Source organism: Xyrauchen texanus, chromosome 8 (genome assembly GCF_025860055.1).
Source record: "Xyrauchen texanus isolate HMW12.3.18 chromosome 8, RBS_HiC_50CHRs, whole genome shotgun sequence".
NCBI lineage: Eukaryota > Metazoa > Chordata > Actinopteri > Cypriniformes > Catostomidae > Xyrauchen > Xyrauchen texanus.
In genome coordinates, this window is record NC_068283.1 from 13,666,595 (window position 1) to 13,672,747 (window position 6,153).

Consider the following 6,153-nt stretch of genomic DNA (forward strand, 5'->3'; position numbering starts at 1 on the left):
ACAATGAAAACATAATATGTGCTATTAATATTGTATTAATTATTAGAGTAATTAATAATAATAACATTTATTAAAGGGCACCTATTATGGAATTTTGAAAATTACATTTCATGTAGTGTGTAACATAGATTTAAGTGAACAAAAACATCCTGCAAAGTTTTATAAATGAAAGTTCACCGTAAAAAAGTTATTGTCTCTCTAAAGTAGGAGTCGACTCTGAGTCAATGTAATGAATCGTTTTTCCAATGAGTCATTTTCCTTTTCGTTGTGATGTCAAGACGAAAAATGATGAAATTGGCCGCACCCACTCATTGCGCGCGCAGACACCAGGGAAAACTTGAAAACATCATGTTGACTGTCGACAACAAGACGCTGTGTTCTGAAGTGCATATCAAAAGCGACCTTTTTTCACTGCCCAGGGACGAGCATGTGAAGAATCAGTGGCTAGAGTTTATATTTACAACTATACCACACAAGTATAGCCCGAACCTTGTGCTGTGTTCGCGTCATTTTAATGACGATTGTTTTACGAACATGAATGCTTTCAAGTGTGGATTCATGAGCCGGTTGATACTGAAGGAAGGTTTAGTACCAAGTTTATTTGGATCAGCTTCCTCCTCCGAATCACAACCTGTAAGTATTATTAATAATTGTTGCTTTTATGTGTTTTTTAACATGCTTAATAAGTATTTGTGTGTGTTGTGTAAGTTACGCTCAGTGCAGCTTCTAGGTCTCCAATGTCAATTTTTTTGAAATATGTGAAATGTTTGTCGATGTTATTGGAGTTGTCATAAAGAATAGAGCAATAACTTGTAGTAATGCAGGGCTTTATCAATATGTTTATGCGTTGGGCTAACGCAAACAATAACTGATTGGGTGTTTACCACTGAACTTTGGGCTATGATCGCTAACACAATTCAACTCAAATTCCTTCTCTGATTTTGATTTTTTTACTACAAAGCAGTGATGGGCGTTCCGTTTCCGACAATCTCTGCACAGAGTATACCAATCACAACTGACTGGGTAAACTGTAAAACTGTTGTTGGGGACTCCCAAAACAATATTAGGAACATGCCATAAATGCCATAATAGGTGCCCTTTAATATTGTTATTATTGTTTATGCTATTTTATTTATGCAAAATTGATCTGTAAAGTTTTAAATGCTTCACATTCTTCTCTTGAGAACGCTGTTGCTTCCTGTTGAAAGCATTCTTTACACTATTGTTTAGAAACCCACCAAATCTTATCATTTATCAGGACACCGGATATTAAAGTACTGATAACTGATTAAGTAGAAAAGTGTGAATATCTGTAAAAAAAAAAGAATTGGTCAATCTGTAATAAAGTGGAAGTAGCATGTGTTATTAAGATATGTATGGTAAGACATACACTACACGTTTCCTCATGGATAATAGCAGAACCTTTTACTGATGCATTGTAGAGACCAAGCCCTTGTGAATTATAAACCTGCCCTTACATGCAGATTAAATTTCAAGAAGGCGATTAGCAATGGGCAAGGCTCAGCAGGGAATGACACATACATCAAAGCATGTGCAGTCAAGAAACACCACGAGATTAATGTTTCGCTGAACTTCCACGAATAACCAATAAACAGTGAACATCCGTAAACAGTTCTTGGGCTCTTAACAGGACAGGGGGAAGGGTGAGTGCTGTAGAGTAAGACCATGAGACTCTGCAGCTGATACTCTCTTTTAAGCAGCCCAGTGGGGTGGAGCCGCTGTGGCCTGGCCCTTTTCTCCTTTGGGACGTTCTGCCTGTGCAAACAAACAGACCCCCGGGCCTCTGGTCTAATGGGAACCAGACATACCCCAGTTCCAAGGCCCAGCAAACTCCCCTCTTTTTCACACAAATACACACGCAGAATCATCATGGGCTCCAGCTGAGGGACGCAGTCCAATTATCCCAAACAGACCTGAAACTATTCCCTTTCTGCTTTCCCACATTGCAGATCTACATGGTGTTCCACCTTTCAAGGCCACGACTCAGCCTTGTGACCTCTCCACAACCAAATGCACGTAGAGGCAGAGGCTTCATGCCCATTTAAACTGATGGCGCACATGCCCCATGAGAGTTTTGAGCCAAGTCTATTTTGAGCACGCACTTAGCCCTTACAATTACTTAAAAAAGAGACTGATAATAAAATTGACTGAAAATGCTGTTGCAGAAATTATATATTGTGGTTATGTGGATAACATGAAACCTAATAGGTTTTCATCACCTCCAAGATGTCCATGACCAAATGTCATGACCTCTTGTCGTACGTTTGGTCACGAGACACGATGAAAACAAATGAGGTTTGATGTTGTCGTCGTATGTGGCATATTTGATTTTAGCTTTATTAATGGTTTCATTTGAGAGTGAATAACAACTTAAATGTTATTTTTTTCATCACATAAAGTGATTAAATGAATTTAGAAGATTTTGAATATAGTGCATTAGTCATGTCATGTACATTTACAGTGGTTATATGTAGATTTTTAATTAATTTTTTTGTCACTATTCACGTTTATTACGTGCAAAGTGAAGCCATTCAAAAAAATCACCTATTTTTTGTGTTTAGGCCACACCCACATATTTTCATTGAGTGTCCAATTGGTAATGAAGATCATTGTAGAAACACTCAGTTTCGGTGGAGGAAAATGCCATAAACATAGCTAAATCAACATAATAATGTGGATAAGGCCTTTTTTCATCAAGAACCACAAAAAAGGAATTATTTAGCAAAATGTACAGGCTGCTTTTTTCCATACAATTACATAATATGCTGTGATGCATGGTGGGCTTTGTTTGTTTGTTTGTTTTTACTTAACATATATATAATTAACAATGAAGTTATTATTAACAATGGGGTACTGACAAGTATAATTCTCAATAATTACACCAATAAGGCAAATAAAAAGAGGCAGTGTGATCTTCTGATACTAACAAGTCATTGTAGTAGCAGTATATCGTGAACTTAAACTTGTAGCAAATGCTGAGACATTTCAAGTGATTAGATCACAATTTACATAATTAATCAGATTTACCTTTTAAGTACATCCATGTTTTTTAAGAAATATAAGCTCTCCGATCAAGGTCATCATACATTTTCTCAAAACTTTTGCATGACGTTTGGCTCAGTTGCAATTTTGCTTGGTTTATATATATATATATATATATATATATATATATATATATATATATATATATATATATATATATATATATATATATATACTGTATATTAGCTGTAAAACTGTACCTTTGGTTTTACAATTCTCAATGTATCATTTGTGATTGTGATCATTTATTCTGTTTAATTACCTATAAACACATGCATCTTCAACTTCAGGTGATTTCATGTCCCAGCAGTCGATTTTTATTAAAACAAACAGATTTAAACTTTTTTCTTTTTGCTAAATGAAGGTAACATTAAAGCTGACTTGGAAACTTTTTACCAGGCCTTCATCATTTATTTTTGATATTTTTCAAATGCATTTTATGTATTGATGTTATTGTTTCAGTCCTGTCCCAAACTATAATAAACTATGAAAATCCCTGAAAAGATACTAACTATTACTTGTTTAAAACAATGGTAATATAAACAAAGAGTGAAATAAACATAAACCCTTTTCAATATTTGTTTGCAAATGATTTCTTCAGTTTTTCATAAATTATGAATGATCATTTCCACCACACCAAACAATTTTGACTATAATAAAGTTATTTTAAAAGTTAGTACACCATTTGTGTCAGTGAAGAGCATGCTTGAAATGAAATATGAGACAAGTGGTTTAAAGAAAACAAAGAAAAATTAAGCTAAATATCACTTGAGAGCAGAACATTTTCAGCCAGATCTCATGTAATTTATGTGAACAGGACAACATTTTTGAAATTCAAAATGTACCCGCTGTATAACACATTTGGCTGCAGGTTTCTAGTGAAATGTCCAGCTGGGGGCGCCAAAGGCGAGTAAAATGGTTTTTCAATTGGTCGTAATTTCCATTCAAGATTTTGGAAGAGTGTGACAAATGTTATTTGATTGTTTTTCTGTAGGATATATAAATTGTTAGCTGGAATGATGTGTTGGAAATGACACTGTGGTGGGAGTTTTGACGACTTTCAGAAAAAATGACAAAAAGGACTTGAATCTCCTGTGATGCATGGATATACATTGTTGGACATTGTTAGTAGACATATTTAGAATAGATTAAAAATGTTTTAAGAAGACTTTACATTTTAGAAGTTCATATTGCTTAAAGTTCCCAAAGTTGAAGAAACACACACACACACACACACACACACACACACACACATAGCCTACCACAAAAAACAGAATTAAAAACTGCATGTTTGTTTCCTGTGGTCATGTCTTATCTCACAAAGCCATCATCTCTGCTATGAACTGTATGAGTCATTATAAACTAAGCAAACTTTCTATATCTACCCATTCAAACACTATGTCCTTCCCTTCATCTCATCTCTAATGATTCATCTATTTAGTTCCTGTGTCTTACTTTCTCCTTATTGTTCAGCCATCTCTTTTTCCATCTGAATTTTCACTCAAACTCTCACATTTTTCTTCTCTGCCCCCACAACTTTCTGTCTTTCGTGTTTCTCTCTCCTTTTTTCCATCCCTCTTCCCCATGTTACATGTTTCAGTTTTTCTCACTCAGCTAAACTGTGCCATAATAAGTGCTATTGTGTTTGTCCTTGAGCCAATGCCACTGTTACATTCCTAGTATGGAGGAGGCAATATGAGAGGGACTTTTAGCAGCTGCAGATAATGAGTCGAGCAGCAATCTAAAGTCTGCTCTGGATGCCTTGGGTACAGGGCAACACAGTCCATCACGAATCTAGATTATTCAGTGTTGGATGAGATGAGCTGAATGTTCTCATTGTAGAGATTGTGGGTTATCCATGAATGTCTATTCAGTTTTTGCACTAGATTTTATATGAATGGCCTGTTTCACAATAGCCTAAATCAGAGGAAATCGAGATGGAAAGTTCACCAAAAAAACAATATGCCCACACATCTGCATTTTTATGCATGGAGAGTGTTTTTTTTTTTGTTTCTCAGACAGAAAGTTTTTCAATCCATCACACGTTCTACTCATTCTAAGTGTTTTCACTGATTTTTGGTCGCCAGCCCACGTTTTAGTTTCATTATTTCTCATACTGTGTGTGGTAAGACTGTGGTAAGGTATGGCGTGCCACTGTGTGTATGAATATCCATTTCAAACAGTGCATGGTTTCTAAGAAAAAGCTGTGGATAATTTCTAAAACATATTGAGGACTTGAGGTCTAATTTCTACCCAATATGCCGTGAGATCATGTCTTTTCATTGTCTCTCCTATATCTAAGCACAGGCCAGTCCCAACAAGCTCAGATAGATTCTCTCTCTCTCTCTCTTTCTCTTTCTCTTTCTCTCACTTGCTTTCTTTCTCTGCTTTTCTCCTTGACAGTAAAGTGGTGCATATTCTGGCCGGGTATGATTTTTTTTTCTTTTGAAGCATGGTGGGAGTGGCTTAACCTAGACTCACCCTTCTGGGGAAAAGTGTGTATTTGTGTGTGTTTGTGTGCATGGTTTCTGCAGTGTCAGCGGAAAGGCTGACAGAAACTTGCCTGCCTGTAAGTGTCAAAACCCTTGAACAGAAGGCAGGTGTCTGTGTTAGTTCCTGTCTTAATTCAAGTTATGTTTGTGCAAGTATGTAAAATGTAACCTTAGAGTTTTGATATTAGTTGCCTCATTGATCTGTCGTAAAATTATTTTATCATAAATGATTTTTAGTTCATGGCTCAAGCTGATAGGTCCTTTGGACATGTAATCTGTTAACCAGTGCTCTCTCTTTGTCTGACATTTATATTGCCTCAGTTATTTGCAAGTAAGCCGATTTTACTGCAGTACACTATGATAGTTTTCTCTCTAAAACTGTCCTCCTCCCCAGCACCACATGTCTAGATCTGCTTCAAGAAATGTGTGTCTCCATGTGTGTTTAATTGTGTGGCAGCAGCAACATGTCCGTGTAAATTCCAGCAGGAGTAAGTCATCATAATTGCGCAAGTCTTAATAATTACGCAGCAGCAGCTTTAGATCTAGTCTGCCAAGACCAAACCTGCTGAATTGTCATACCCATTATAACACCTTGTGT